The sequence below is a fragment of the Mastigoproctus giganteus genome, chromosome 6 (assembly GCF_048544385.1).
Source record: "Mastigoproctus giganteus isolate SK-2022 chromosome 6, ASM4854438v1, whole genome shotgun sequence".
In the NCBI taxonomy this organism is placed as follows: domain Eukaryota; kingdom Metazoa; phylum Arthropoda; class Arachnida; order Uropygi; family Thelyphonidae; genus Mastigoproctus; species Mastigoproctus giganteus.
Window position 1 is genome coordinate 104,168,671 of NC_143580.1, and position 16,814 is coordinate 104,185,484.

The following is a 16,814-nucleotide window of genomic DNA, read 5'->3' on the forward strand; positions in this document are numbered from 1 at the left end:
GAGTAATCTTTTGATCTGATGCAATTTGTTAGTGGAAAGTACTTGCCATTGCTGCTGCCAGTGATGTTTCCCACTGTGATCAATTACGTGTTTATAGTCTGAGAAAGGGATATATTCTGATGCAGAAATATTGTTGTTAGCTTCTTTGGCGGCTCTGTCTGCTTGCTCGTTACCATGTATTCCGACATGGCTTGGGATCCAGCAAAATCTAATGTTGCGACGTTGTTCAAGGAGTTTTGATATTTTGTATTGAATCTGCTGTTGTAGAGGATGTTTGTTAAAACTGATATTTTGTATTGCCATCATGGAACTACGGGAGTCAGTGAAAATTATGCTGTTTTGAAAACTTGAATGGTCGATTTCGTCTAGTGCTAACATAATGGCTTGCAGTTCTGCGGTATAAATGCTACAGTCTTTTGGGAGTTTTTGGGCCAATGTGATGTCAGAAAAGTAAACTGCCGCTCCCACATGAGAATCAGTTTTGGATCCATCTGTATAGAGAAAGCAATAATCTGAAAATTGTGCCTTATAAGCAGCATGCAGCTGTTGATGGTTTATATGAGAAAGGATTTGTTTGCTCGAAATGTGGAAGGAGGAGTCACATAAAGGTTGTCTGATTATCCATGGTGGAGTTGACTGCTTCGTCAGCGGATTTATGTTATCTAGGTTAAGCTCTCTACTGAGAAGAAGGTTTTTTAATCTCACATTCGCAGGTTTATTGATTCTTTGTTGTTGCTGATAATGTTGTTCCCACTCAGAAGCAAAAAGAGTTTTCTGTAGAGGGTGGTCTGGTAAGGATTTTATTTTAGCTGCATAAGAGAGTAATTGATTTTGTCTTCTGATTTGTAGAGGAGGTTCTTGAGCTTCGGCGTACAGGCTCTGCACAGGTGAGGTGCGGAAAGCTCCAAGGGCTAAACGTAGTGCACAGTGATGTACCGGGTCGAGCCATCTCAGGGCACTAGGCCTTGCCGAGTCATAGACTGGGGCACCATAGTCTAGCTTAGACCGAATGAGAAGGCGATATAAACGTAGCAGGATTGTCCTGTCTGCTCCCCAGGATATGGCGGATAGGACCTTCAAGATGTTCATTTTCTTCAAACAGTGGACTCTTATGTGACTGATATGCTCTAGGAAAGTCAGTTTTTTGTCAAAAACTAATCCTAAGAAACGGACACTATTTTTAACTGGGATAATCTGTTCTTTCAGCCTGAGTTCTGGGTCAGGATGGAGATTCCTTTTTCTGCAGAAATGTATACATGCAGTCTTTTGTACCGATATTCTACATCCATTTCTTTCTGTCCATTTTATGACTCTGTTAATGGCTACTTGCAATTGCCGTTCTATTGTCCTCATATGCTGCGCTTGATAAGAAATGAAATCATCAGCATAAACAGTTGTAAAAATATTGTTTGGGATTTGTTCTATTATTGTGCTGAAGTGGATTGCAAAAAGTGTGGCACTAAGTACAGATCCCTGAGGGACCCCTTCTTCTTGATAATATATATTAGAAAGTGTATTGTTCATTCGAACTTGGAAGGTCCGATTCTTAAGGAAATTATGTATGTAGAGGGGTAGGTGTCCTCTAAGGCCAAGTTGGTGTAACCTTTTAAGTATACCATATCGCCACGTGGTATCATATGCCTTTTGGATATCAAAATTAACCATGACTTGGTGTTGTTTCCTGAGAAAAGCATTTCTTACTTGATTTTCCAGTTGTATAAGTACATCCAAGGTACAGCGATTTTTTCTAAAGCCAAATTGTTCTGAGTTGAGAAGACCATTATTTTCTAGGTACCATGTTAGTCTATTGTTGACCATTTTCTCTAAGATCTTGCCTAAGCAGCTAGTCAAAGCTATGGGACGATAGTTCTGTGGGTCTGACAGATCTTTTCCCTGTTTTGGGTTTGGTTTGGTTTGGTTTTGGTTTTATTGGCGCATTAGCTACTAGGGCTATAATGCGCCAAGACCATGTCATTAATAAAAATTGAAACTTTCAGTGACCTAACTAGTTAGGTCACCATGTCAAAATAAATATTAACAAAAGTATAAAAGATAAATCAATGGAAAAGCACAATAAAATGTAAATTTTATATGGCAGTAAAAATGTTTATTGATTTTAAAAAGCTAAAAACAGCAGACACATGGTCATTGTCAGATAAAATCTGACTGAGTGTATAAGGCTCAGCCAGATGACTAAAAACGGTAAAGTATAAATCACGTTCATGTCTAAAACGTGGACATACGGTTAAAATGTGATTAATAGATAAAATGGTGTCGCATTGCTCGCACATAGGACAGTCATCTGCCCTCAGCAGAAAAGAATGTGTAAGATGACTGTGTCCGATGCGGAGACGAGCTAGAACAACTTCCTCCTTACGGTTCCTGCGCAGACAAGACTGCCACGGTTCAATTACAAGCTTTATACAATATAATTTATTCGCAGTCTGTCTATTCCACGAGTCCTGCCATTGGGAATGTATGTTTTGATGTATTATTTGCCTGTAGTCTGTATAAGGGACTAACAGGCAACGGTTATTATTGGGAATTGCTGATTTGGCTGCGGCGTCAGCCAAATCATTTCCCCTAATCCCAATGTGGCTCGGAATCCAGCAGAAGCGGATGTCATATTCACGATCATGGAGAACGTGAATCTTCTGCTGAATGCTAGACAGAACTGGATGGGGATTATACCTCACAGATATTACAGCCTGTAACATGCTAAGAGAGTCGGAATATAAAATGAACCGTTGGTATTGGCATTTACTAATATGATCCAAGGCTAACTCTACAGCGTGCAGCTCTGCAGTAAATATGCTGCATTCAGAGGGAATCTGCTCTGAGATAGTGCTGTCTGTGAAGACAGCAGCAGATCCCACATATGATTCTGACTTCGAACCGTCTGTGTAGACTGGCGCGAAGTCGGAATATTCAGTTCGGTGTGCTGAATGGAGCTGCAGGTAGACGCATGATGGAGTGTCCGCCTTTCTCCAGTTTCTAAGCGACAAGTCGCATGCCGGGACACGAGCATGCCAGGGTGGAAAGGGTTGCTTGGATGTTTGGGCAACCTTGTCTACCTTGATATTGAGTTCGTTGAGTAGCTCTTGGACACGAATACCAAAAGGACGATTGGCAGTCTTACGGGTGTTGTACAAGTTTTCCCATCGTGGCTCAAAAACGAAGGGCCACGTAGGATGGTCTGGCAGGGATTTCAGTTTTAAAGCGTACTTTAAAGACAACTGCTTACGTCGAAACGATAACGGTGGTTCGTTTGCTTCGACGTATAAACTCTGGACAGGAGATGTTCGAAATGCTCCAGTAGCAATACGTATAGCCTGATGATGGACAGGATCCAGCCATCGAAGTACACTGTCTCTGGCTGAAGAATATACTTGGGACCCATAATCTAATTTGGATCGCACAAGTGCACGGTAAAGCCGTAAAAGGGTGCATCGGTCTGCACCCCAGGATAAGGAGGACAGCGAGCGGAGCATATTAAGGGCGCTTGTGCACTTTGTGCGGAGTTGGCGAATGTGATCCAAAAAGGTCAATTTTTTATCGAATATGAGTCCCAAGAATTTTGTGTTCGCTGCTACTGGAATAGCATTTTGTCCGAGCCTTAACTCAGGTTCAGGATGAAGATTACGCTTGCGACAAAAGTGTACGCAAACGGTCTTCTCCGGCGAGAACCTGAAGCCATTAGCAAGTGCCCAGGAATTCAGACTATTGATGGCTTTCTGCAGTTGTCTTTCAATAACCCTCATGTTGCATGACTGGCAAAAAATGCTAAAGTCATCAACATAGAGGGCACTGTTTACAGTTGGAGGAAGTTGTTCTGTGATGGAATTTATTTTGATGGCAAAAAGCGTGACACTTAATACTGATCCTTGTGGTACTCCCTCCTCTTGGTTAAAGGAGCGAGAGAGTGAGGATCCCACCCGAACTTGGAACGATCGTTTGGCGAGAAAGTTTTGAATAAAAAAGGGGAGATGCCCTCTAAGGCCTAGATTATGTAAATCTTTTAAAATGCCAAATCTCCAAGTTGTGTGTGTGTGTGGTATGGGTGTTTAATGGCGCACAAGCTGCTGTGGCTATATTGCGCCTATTCATAGGTATGTTGAAAAGATAAAATAAATAATTAATGTGAAGACGGTTCAATCTCATTTCATTCCAGAAACTAATCACAGTCGCTTATACATTCCTATTTGTTTTAAATAACAGAAAAGTTCATTAATATTGGCATTTTCACCAATGATATCATTTAATGTTATTCGTTCACGGAAATTAGCCAGAGATTGAAATATTGAAGTTCGATGTTGTTGAAAATGTGGACAGTCAATCAAAATATGTTTGACTGTTAGATGCTCAGAGCACTGTGAACAAAGAGGAGTATCATCGCCTGTGAGTAGATGGAGGTGCGTTAGATGGGTATGACCTATTCTAATCCGCGCGAGTACCACTTCTTCTCGCCGAACTGTCTGAATGCATGAGTGCCAAAATTTTGGGTCCTGTTTTATCTGGAACAGTTTGTTATTTGTTTGTTTATGCCATAGCTCTGTCCATTGCGCATGAAAAGCTGTTTTAATTATAATATTATAATCAGAAACTGGAATAAAGGCAGAGGTTAAATCTGCTGTTGATGGATTTTTAGCCGAAATATCAGCCAACTCGTTCCCTTTGATGCCTGAATGTGCTGGGATCCAGCAGAAGTTCACTCGTTGCTGGCGATCTTCAATTTTCAATAGTAAATACTTGATTTGATTTAGTATAGGGTGATCCTTATAAGAGAAATTCTGCATTGCTCTAATTGAGCTGAGAGAGTCGGTGTAAATTAAATATTTTGCAGATGGGTGAAGACTCAAATTTTCTAGAGCTAATTGAATTGCATATAATTCCGCTGAAAAGCTGCTGTACTCAGGTGGAAGAGAGGCTGATATGATAGCAGAGGGAAACACTGCTGCTGCTCCAACAGTTGAATGAGATTTGGAACCATCAGTATATATCGGTAAGAAGTCAAAACAGTTTTGAATATGGCTAGCATGGAGTTGTTGCACATTCAGAGTTGGTAGACGATTCTTTCCCCATTGGAGAAAATAATTATCACAGGCTGGTTGAGGAAATGGGGTCCATGGTGGGCAAGAATCATTCTTTCTGTGCTGCCTACTCTGGAGAGGAACATTCCAATTTTGTGCTATTTCAAGGAGCCGTAGGCCTGCTGGGCGTATTTTATTTGGTTTATTTCTATAGAGATTGTGAAATGATGGATTAAAGAGATATGGTTGGATGGGGTGCGAAGAACAGTTTCGTATTCTGACTGCATATTTAAGTAGTAACATTTTTCTGCGGAGGTAAAGAGGGGGCTCATGGGCTTCAATATATAGACTATAGGTTGGTGATGTCCTATAAGCACCAAGAGCAATCCTCAGTGCATTGTGTTGTACAGGATCGAGCCAGCGTAATACACTCTTTCGAGCAGAATCATAAACTGGGGCACCGTAATCTAACCGCGATCTAATCAGTGCTCTATATAAGAGCAGCAAAGTTGTACGATCTGCTCCCCAAGACTGGGCAGATAGAGCTCTAAGCATGTTCAGCTTTTTCAAACAGGTAGTACGTATTACTTTAATGTGCTCAAGGAAATTTAACTTGCTGTCTAATATTAATCCCAAGAATCTAATATTGTTGGTAATCGGGATGCTGGAATTTGATATCCGGAGTTCGGGGTCTAAATGTAATTTGCGTTGGTTACAAAAGTGGATAGCAACTGTTTTCTGATGGGAAAGCCGATATCCATTGAACTCAGCCCATTTTTCAATTTTATTGAGGGACATTTGCAATTGCCGTTCAATAGATCGCATGTTCTGAGAGTGGCAAGAAATGGAGAGATCGTCAGCATAAAGATAGGCTTCTACAGTATTTGGAAGTTCTTTGGAAATGGAATCAATTCTAAGGGCAAATAGGGTTGCACTCAAAACCGACCCCTGTGGTACTCCTTCTTCCTGCGAGAAAGTAGAAGAATGGGAGTTTTGGTATCGAACCTGGAAAGAGCGGATCTGGAGAAAGTTCCTAATGAATATAGGCAGGTTGCCTCGTAGACCAAGATTATGTAGGTCACTGAGAATGCCATACCGCCAGGTTGTATCGAATGCCTTTTCTATGTCAATGGAGACCATGACATGGTGTTCATTTTTCACAAAGGCATTGCGAATTTCAGATTCGGCCTTGATCATCAGATCTAGAGAGGACCTATTTTTGCGAAAGCCATGTTGACAATTACTCAATAGTTGTTCAGTTTCAATGATCCAGCTGAGTCGACTGTGGATCATTTTTTCCAGAATTTTACCAAGGCAACTTGACAGAGAGATTGGCCTGTAACTATTAGGACTGGAAGGATCTTTTCCAGGTTTCAAAAAGGGCAAAACTGTAGCATGGTGCCAAGATGTTGGATAAGTATTTTCCAGGAAGATCCGATTAAAGAAAACTAGCAGCATTTGTAAGTTTTGCTCATTGAGATGCTGCAGCATGACATAATATATGCCATCTGGCCCAGCTGCACTGTTTCTCGTTGTTTTTATGGCTTGTAGAAGTTCACAATATTCAAGGGGCTGATTATACGGAAGTGATAGCGAGGTTCTAAAGTTAATGGGCCTCTGTTCGGTGGAGGTCTTAATTTTTTGGAATTTCGGAGTGTAATTTGATACAGCAGAGACTTCGGCAAAGGTTTTACCCAAGGCATTCGCTATTTCTAGAGGACCAGAGAGTTCTTGTCCATTGTATGAAAGAATTGGGGAAGGGATGATTGGAAACTTCCCAGAAAGCTGTCTAATTTTCTTCCATATTATTCTGGAGTTGGTATTTCTGTTGATAGTACATGCAAACCGAGTCCAAGAATCTTTCTTGGCTTGCCTGTGAATGAACCGCGCTTTTGCCCTTAGCTTCTTGTAGCTAATTAAATTAGCTGTTGTCGGAAATCGACGGAATAAGTTGAATGCTTTATTTTTTTCCTTCTTTGCTTTTGTGCACTCTTCGTTCCACCAGTAGTTGAAGTGCCGTCGGGTTGGGGGGTTTGATAATGGAATTGAGTATTTTGCTGCAACTAAAAGACTGGATGTGATATAATCGGTTACTTTATCTATAGGTTGTAGCTGAATAGTTTCTTTGTCCAGAATGATTGCTGATTGAAATTTGGCCCATTTGGCTTTAGAAAATTTCCATTTTCTGCAGGGTTGGTCTAATGGTAGTTGTGCAGTGAGCAGGTTACAGACAATTGGAAAATGGTCACTTCCCATTGGATCATCCATTGCGGACCACTGAATGACTGGAAACAGTATCGGAGAACAAATTGAGAGGTCAATTGCAGAGGTCTGTCCAGTAGGTAACTGTATGTGGGTGTGTGTACCAGTATTAAGAATGGTAAGGTTTTGTTTATCTAGTATAGTTTCAATCAGTCGGCCCTGTCTATCTAATTTAGAGGATCCCCATAAAGGGTGGTGGCCATTGAAATCCCCTAGCAAGCACACTGGTGACGGCAGCTGTACTAAAAGTTCTTCAATATCTTTGAAAGAGTAGGAATTGTTTGGTGGGAGATAGACTGAGACTAGCGTAAATGCAATCTCAGCAATCAGACGCACAGCAACGGCTTCAATTTTGGTTTGAAGAATGATTTGACTAGCAGGGATCTTTGAGTTAATCAAAATGGCTACACCACCACGAGCAGAGTCAGATGTATTCCGATCTCTTCGGTAGACTGAGTAGTTATTTATAGAAACAGAAATTTTAGCAGTTAAATAGGTTTCCTGCAGACAGAAACCCACTGGAGAGTAGCGTCTAATTAAGTACTGAATGTCATCAATGTTGCATCTAAAGCCTCTACAATTCCACTGTAAAATATAAGGCATTATTTGAGTTTAGAAGAAGCTGTACCTGACGTGGCTGTCTTGTGGCGTTCTGGCTTTGGTTTATTTCTTTTTGGAAAGGTGGGGCGACCTGTGTCCATATCTTCTTCTTCTTCTTCTGCAAATATTTCAAGAATTGGATCTTCCTGTTTAGAGGGGTACTCTTGATCGAGTGATGTTTCCTGAATACTCTGTTTTGAAGTTGAACTGGGATTATTTGGTGTGGTAGCAATCATTGGCGAAGGAGGAGATTTTGCTGGAATCGTAAGAGGCGTATTACTTGCTTGATCTGAGTGCTTCTGGATATTGGACTGTTGCTGAGAAAGAACAGCTCGGGCCCAGTCGGAGATTGATATGTTGGATGGAACAGTAACATCAGTTTGTGTGGCTATTGTTTGATATTTTTTTGCAATACTGGCATAGCTACGGTTAGATATACTGGGTGCAATTAATTTTCTTGCTTCCTGATAAGTAACTTTGTTTTCGACTTTATATTTTACAATTTTTTTCTCCATTTTCCACTTCTCACATGTTTTAGAGTAAGCAGGATGGTTACCCTTGCAATTAGGACAAGTCATTTCTTTTGCCGAACATTCGTTTTGACTGTGATCAGAAGATCCACAGTTGGGACAAGCTGGGTTCCCTCTGCATGCCGTCTGAGAATGGCCATACTTTTGGCATTTGTAGCATCTCAGCGGATTAGGAATATAAGGACGAATGCGACAGAGTAGATATCCTGCTTTTACTGTTGAGGGTAGATTTGGACTGTTAAAGGTGAGAATGATACTTCTGGTGGGTGTGAGTATATTGTCCCTTTTAGTCATGATTCTTTTGACAGCAATTACATTTTGTTCATTTAGCTCTTCTTTAATTTCTTCTTCTGTCACATTCAAAAGGTCCCAACTAGATATAACACCCTTAGATGTATTTAGGGTTGCATGGGCAGTTACCTTTACTGGAATTTTTGCGAAGTTTGTCACTTTCAGGGGTTTTTCAGAATGCCTACAGTTGACAGTTTCTACTAGTAAGTCCCCCGATTGCAATCTCTTAACCATCTTGGGAGACCCTGCAATACTTTCCAAGTGTTTTTGGATAAGAAAGGGGGATAGCTTACTAAGAGGCTGTTCTGATAATGAATGCATTAATAAAAATGCAGGAAACTCGGTCGCAGAGGAAATGGTTTTTAACCTCTTTGCTTGCGAAGAGTCATGCTTATGCTCTGTGTTTAGCCGACTGCTTGTCGGTTCTAAACAAGGAAACATATTTTGTTCCATCTTGGCTCCTTTTAGCCCCTGGCAGATGAGCTTTTCTGCCAAGGTTACCGGCCCCGCCACGGGGAGGCAGGAGCAGTGCCTGGAGTGACCAAGCGAAATTAGTAGGAGTTAGTCTATTAGATATGAAAAATAAAGAAAGGTTACTTTCCTTCCTTGCTCTATACCAGTACTTTTGATACAGGAGCTACTAAATGAAAGGATTTCTCAAAGAGAGGAACGTAAAAGAGAACGCAGAATTCACCTATCAAAAAGTCGCAGTGAAAGCACAAATAGAAATCGCTCAGTCAATCGCTTGGCACCCGGGGCCTCTCCAAGTTGTGTCATACGCTTTTTCCAAGTCAAAGAACACCGACACCAAGTGTTCGCGTTTTAGGAAAGCATCCCGGATGGATGCTTCCATTCTAATAAGATGGTCCAAAGTGGACCGGTTCCTTCGGAAGCCGCACTGAATGTTGGAGAGAAGGTCGTTTGATTCAAGATACCAAATTAAACGAGAATTAACCATTCTCTCCAGGATTTTGCACAGACAGCTAGTCAGAGCAATAGGACGATAATTGGTGGTGACTTTTGGATCCTTTCCTGGCTTAGGAAAGGCAAGAACGATAGCCTTTCGCCAGGAGTCCGGAAATTGCCCTTCAGTAAAAATTCTGTTATACAGAAGGAGCAGACAATCCATAGATTTTGATGAAAGATGTTTAATCATTTCATAATGGATGCCATCTGGTCCAACGGCACTTGCTTTGGAAAGAGCGAGGGCCCTTTTCAGTTCCAAAATAGTGAAATCCCCGTTATAGGGATAAATACTCTTATATTTAAAGCTAAGTGCCTGTTTTTCGATTTTATATTTCAGGACCAGAAACTCTGGGAATACGAAGATGTTGCAGAGATCTTGGAGAATGTTTCCCCAAGAGAATTAGCTATTGCAGTTGGATCTGCAATAGCGCATCCATTATAATCTAGGATTGAAGAAGGGTGGGATGTATATTTTCCCTTCATTTTCCGGATTTTATCCCAGACTACCTTAGAGTTGGTAGACTGGTTAATAGATGATGTAAAACGGATCCACGATTCCTTTTGACTCTGACGACGGATGTTACGTGCTTTGTCTCGTGCACGTTTGAAGGCTATAAGGTTGTTCGTGGTAGGATATCGGCGAAATATCCCCCACGCTTTGTTTTGAGCCTTTTTTGCTGCTGTGCATTGTGAATTCCACCAAGGTTTAGGAAATGGTGGAAACCGGGCTGATGTTTTTGGGACAGCATTAGCAGCTGCTTGGAGTTTGAGTTTGAGTTTGATTTGGGTTTTATTGGCGCATTAGCAACTTAGGCTATAATGCGCCAAGACCAGGTCATGTATAAAAGAGTAAACTTTCAGTGACCTAATTAATTAGGTCACTATGTCAAAAAATTTAGCAAATGTATAAAAGGTAAATCAACAAAAATTCACAATAAAATGTAAATTTTATATATAAGCGAAAACGTTTATTGATTTTAAAAAGCTAAAAACAGCAGACACGTGGTCATTGTCGGATAAAATCTGGCTGAGTGTATAAGGCTCAGCCAGATGACTAAAAGCGGTAAAATAAAAATCACGTTCAGGGGTAAAACGTGGACACACGGTTAAAATGTGATAAATAGTTAAAATGGTGCCACAGTTCTCGCACATAGGACAGTCATCTGCCCTCAGCAGAAAAGCATGTGTAAGATGACTGTGTCCTATGCGGAGGCGAGCTAAAACAACTTCCTCTCTGCGGTTCCTGCGCAGACTAGACTGCCAATGTCCGATTACAGGCTTTATCTGATAGAGCTTGTTTGTGAGTTGCTCATGCCAAGATTGTTGCCATTGGGAATTAATCTTTTGGTGTATTATTTGCCTGTAGTCTGTATAGGGGACTAACAGGCAATACGTGTTTTGGGGTTCTGGTGATCTGGCCGCAGCATCAGCCAGTTCATTTCCCCTGATCCCAATGTGGCTTGGGATCCAGCAGAAACGGATATCGAGTGAACTCTCAAACAAAGAATGTAAAGTCTGCTGAACCCGGGTCAATATTGGATGAGGATTATATCTCATCCCCGATAAAGCCTGCAGTGTACTTGAAGAGTCAGTGTACACCATACATCTTTGATGCTTCCGGGTTTTAATGTGGTCCAAGGCTAGCTCTATAGCATACAACTCAGCTGTATATATGCTGCATTCGAGGGGAATCTTCCCAGATATAGTACAATCTGGAAAGACAGCAGCATATCCTACAGACAACTCTGACTTCGAGCCATCAGTGAACACAGGCAAGAAATCAGAGTAATCGGATCGATGGGCAGCATAGAGTTGTTGGTAGACAGAGGACGGAGTTATGGCTTTACCCCAACTTTTTATGGAGAAGTCACATGATGGTAAGCGAGCATGCCAGGGTGGAAGTAGATGCCTTGGTGACTTTGCAACATTGTCTACCGTAATGTTGAGCTCTCTGAGCAGATCTTGGACACTGATGCCAAAGGATCGGTTAGCAGTCTGACGGGTTTTATAAACCGTTTCCCATCGTGGCTCAAAAACACAAGCCCACGTTGGGTTGTCTGGCAGGGATTTTAGTTTGAAGGTATAGTTTAGCGACAATTGCTTTCGTCGGAGCAATAGTGGTGGTTCACCTGCTTCGACGTATAAACTCTGGACGGGAGATGTTCTGAATGCTCCAGTTGCAGTACGGATGGCTTGGTGGTGCAGTGGGTCTAGCCACCGTAGTACGCTATTTCTAGCCGATGCGTACACTTGGGACCCATAGTCTAATTTTGAACGAACAAGTGTACGATAAAGACGCAGTAAAGTGCATCGGTCTGCCCCCCATTTATTTGAGGAGATGGCACGAAGGAGATTCAATCCCCTCGTGCACCTTGTTCGCAGTTGACGGATATGTGGTAAAAATGTCAACTTCTTATCGAATGTGAGACCTAAGAATTTTGTCTCAGGTACTACTGGAATGATGTGTTGTCCAAGTTTGAGTTCTGGTTCAGGGTGAAGGTTCCGTTTGCGACAAAAATGTACGCAGACGGTCTTCTGTGGTGATAGCCTGAAACCATTAGCCACTGCCCAAGTTTTTACATGGTCAATGGCATGCTGCAATTGTCGTTCAATAACCCTCATGTTGCATGACTGACAGAAGATGGTAAAGTCATCAACAAAGAGGGCGCTGTTTACGGTTGGAGGAAGTTGTTCAGTAATAGAATTAACTTTGATAGCGAAAAGCGTAACACTTAACACTGACCCTTGGGGGACTCCTTCTTCTTGACAAAAGGATTGAGAATAAACAGAGCCGACACGAACTTGGAATGACCGGTTCAATAAGAAATTTTTAATGAAGAGGGCTAGATGGCCCCTCAGACCCAGATCATGGATATCCTTTAAGATTCCAAATCTCCAGGCCGTGTCATACGCATTTTCGATATCAAAGAAAATTGACACCAGGTGTTCACGTTTAAGGAAAGCATCTCGGATAGACGTTTCCAGTCTTATAAGATGGTCAAGTGTTGACCTGTTCCTTCGGAAACCACATTGAACTTTGGAAAGGAGGTCATTCCCTTCTAAATACCACATGAGACGGGCATTCACCATCCTTTCCAGGATCTTGCACAAGCAGCTTGTCAAAGCAATGGGACGGTAATTACTCGGAGATTTTGGATCTTTTCCTGGTTTTGGAAACGCAAGCACGATTGCCTTATGCCAGGAGTCCGGAAACTCATCTTCAAGATAAACTCTGTTGTACAAACAGAGCAACTGATCCAGAGATTGAGACGAAAGATGTTTTATCATCTCATAATGGATGTCATCCGGCCCTACGGCACTCGCCTGGGATAGTGATAGTGCCGCTTTCATTTCCCATTCAGTGAAGGGTTGATTGTATTCTTCACAGTTCTTTGACGACAATTTCAAAGGTCGCCTTTCAACATTTTGTTTGAGGGCCAGAAACTCAGGGTGGTAAGATGTTTTGGCAGACACTTTAGCAAATACCTCCCCAAGAGTATTTGCAATTGCAGTTTGGTCTGCAATTGCAGATCCATTATACTCCAGAATCGAAAAAGGGTGGGATATATATTTCCCCTTCATTTTTCGGACTTTATCCCACACAAGCTTAGATGATGAAGCCTGATTGATAGAAGATGTGAATTTGATCCAAGATTCCTTCTGACTCTGACGTCTTACGTAACGTGCTTTCGCACGTGCACGTTTGAATGTTATTAAGTTATCTGCGGTGGGGTACCGGCGAAAAATACCCCACGCCTTGTTTTGAGACTTTCTTGCTGCAGTGCAATTGGAATTCCACCAGGGTTTTGGAAATGGTGGAAACCGAGACGAAGTCTTTGGTATTGCAATTGCCGCTGCTAGGACAACAGCGTCTGTAATGTACTTTACCGCGTCATTAATCGGTTCCTTTCTGACTGTGTTGATATCAAATAGTGCTAGATTTTTGAAGGCATTCCAATCAGCGTGACCGATCTTCCACTGTGGCATCCTGGACGGGTGGCATGGTCTCCCTTTACAAAGGGTGGATATCACGGGGAAGTGGTCACTGCCATAAATATTGTCTTCAACCTCCCATGTACACATGGGAAGGAGAGAGGGCGAGCATATAGAGAGATCGATCGCGGTAAATGTACGGGTAGGCATGTGGCAAAAGGTGTTAAGTCCAACATTTAGAAGGGCCAGGTCATTGTTTTCAAGCATGTGCTCTATAGTCCGACCCCTTCCATTAATGTCTACACTACCCCACAGAGTATTGTGTCCATTAAAATCCCCTAGTAACAGAAAAGGTGGCGGCAATTGTCTAATGAGATCATCAAGGTCTGCCTGGGGGATGTCATTCCCAGGTGGCAAATAGATGGAACAAACAGTTAAAAGAAACCCTACAGTAACTTGAACTGCTACAGCCTCTAAGTTGGTGGTAAGTGGAGTAGCTTGAAATGGGATGTGGTTACCCACAAGGATTGCGACGCCTCCGTGGGCAGGTCCATCCGCATCTCTGTCTTTTCGTATAACGAAAACGTTACGCAAGTATGGGTCCTCATTTGCCTTTAAATACGTCTCCTGTAAGCAAAAGCAAGTAGGCTCATGCTTACTCAGGAGCGCCTTGATGTCGTCACTATTTCGACGGAATCCACGACAATTCCATTGCAGAAATTTAAACTTTCCCATTATTTGGATTTGTTGGGTCCATCAGGTGGTTTCCGAAGGGCTGAGGGCTTCATTTTCTCAGTCCTGGCTTTATCTTTCTTTGGAAACACAGGTCTTTGGCCTGTGTCCATATCTTCTTCTGCAAAGATTTCCAGAACTGGGTCATCCGATACCTCCTTATCTTCGACATCCATTGTTTCTCGTATTGCAGGTGACCCTTCCGATGTTTGCACCTTTACTTTACCACTTGGTTTTGGTAGTGGTGGAGCATTAGGAGGTACGGAAATAGGAGTGGCAGCTGACTGTGTTTTTTGGGTGGGCTTTTGTGAATGCAATAAATAGCGTGCAATCGGAGTAAATGACTCTTTTGGTGGTATAGTCATCTCCGTTTGTGTACCGATGGTGCACTTTGCAGAAACCTTCTGGGCGTATGAAGGTTTCCCGCTATTTATTGGTTGAATGCGTTTTCTGGCCTCCTGATAGGATATGTTCAGTTCTGTTTTTATTTTTGAATTTCTTTCTCGTCCTTCCACTTCTGGCATGCTCTAGAATAGGCAGGGTGTTCTCCTTGGCAATTTATACAAATTGGTTTGGAAGCTGAACACTCCTTGCTCTCGTGGTCTTTCGTACCACATCGAGCGCAGGCAGGATTACCACGACAAGCTGTTTGTGAATGGCCGTATTTCTGACATCTAAAACACCTCAGTGGGTTCGGAATGTAAAGCCGCACTGGGCAGTTTAAGTAGCCTGCCTTGATGGAACTTGGAGGCCGTGGGGTGTTAAATGTTATGATGAGAACTCGGGTAGGGACGAGATTCCCATCCTTCCGCATTGATATTCTCTTGACAGCCGTCACTCCTTGGTCTTTTAATTCAGAGCAGATCTCTTCTTCAGAAACGTGAAGAAGATCCCACTCTGAAATGACACCTCGTGAAGAGTTCAATGTTTTGTGGGGGGTTACGCTGATCGGTATTCCCCCTATGGATGTCGCGTTGAGGATTCTGTCTGCTTGCTTCGTGCTTGAAGCTTCGACTAAAAGATCGCCAGAACGCAGCCGTTTTACAGATTTCGGTGATCCAGCCAACCCTTCTAATCCTTTCTGGATGAAGAAGGGTGACATCTTTCCAATTGACTGCTCTCCGGTAGAATGGAGAATGAGGAAAAGCGGTGTTATAGATGGTGTTTTATCCTCAGTTCTGGCTCTTTTGGCAGTATTGGTGTCAGTATTATCATCTCGGTTAGGTAGGGGCCTTGTTGGGGCCCCAGAAGAAAGGGGATTTAAATTACTCATATGAGTAAAGAGAAAATGTCTGATGCCTAAGTACCTCACCCACCACGGAGCCCTACGAGGGGGCGCCCACTCGTGAACTAGCAGGTACTGCGTACACGAATGGGACGCCGAGTTCGCTTAGAACACCATACCCACGTTACCAATAAGTCTTTATCCCGTCCCAGGACCATAGGGAGGGAGACTTACTGGAACGCAGTTGACCCTAGCAGTATAAAACCACCCGCCGATTGATCCCAGTCGAGCCGGTCCGGGACCACCCGTCTCGTCGAAGCAGGGGCCAAAGTGGTGTATTAAGGCTGGGCCCCTCAACCACCAGGATCCCCCTTTCCGCTTCCACGGGTCGCGGCGCACGGCTGCACACGCCGGATTCCAATGTTGTAACCCTGGAACCAAGGTATGGGCGTTGGATCCCAGTGATGCTAATCTGGAAAACCAGCAGCATCACTGGGAGGTCCCCTCACCACGTACAGGTGCCCACGTCGAGGGGCAGCTGCTTGGACAATATTTTCTGTGATGTACTTAACTGCATCATTGATAGGCTCTTGACTGACTGTACTAAGATCAAAATTTGCCTGGTGTTGGAAGGCAGTCCAGTCAGCCTGATCAATCTTCCACCGTGGTAGCCTGAAGGGAAGACATGGTCTCCCACTGTGTAGCAAGGTTATCACGGGGAAGTGATCACTACCGTATGGACTCTCCTCCACTTCCCAGGTGAGTGAAGGGAGTAGAGAAGGGGAGCAGATAGAGAGATCAATGGCAGAAAAAGTACGGGTAGGCATGTGGAAAAAGGTGTTTGTTCCAGTATTTAGAAGGGAAAGGTCATTGTCATTGAGCATGTGCTCTATGACTCGTCCCCTTCGATTGATGTTAGCACTACCCCACAGGGTGTTATGTCCATTAAAATCCCCAAGAAGTAAGAAAGGGCGAGGCAGCTGCGTTAGAAGATCATCAAGGTCTGCCTGGGAGATGTCAGTCCCAGGTGGCAAATATATAGAGCATACAGTTAATAAGAATCCCACTGAAAGGCGAATTGCAACAGCCTCTATGCTGGTTGTAATTAGCAAGGGCTGCACTGGGGAATGGTTACCCACAAGGATAGCCACTCCCCCATGTACAGAGCCGTCCGCAATTCTATCCTTTCGGAAAACTGTGATGTTGTGCATGGTGGGATCATCATTTGCCTTGAGATATGTCTCC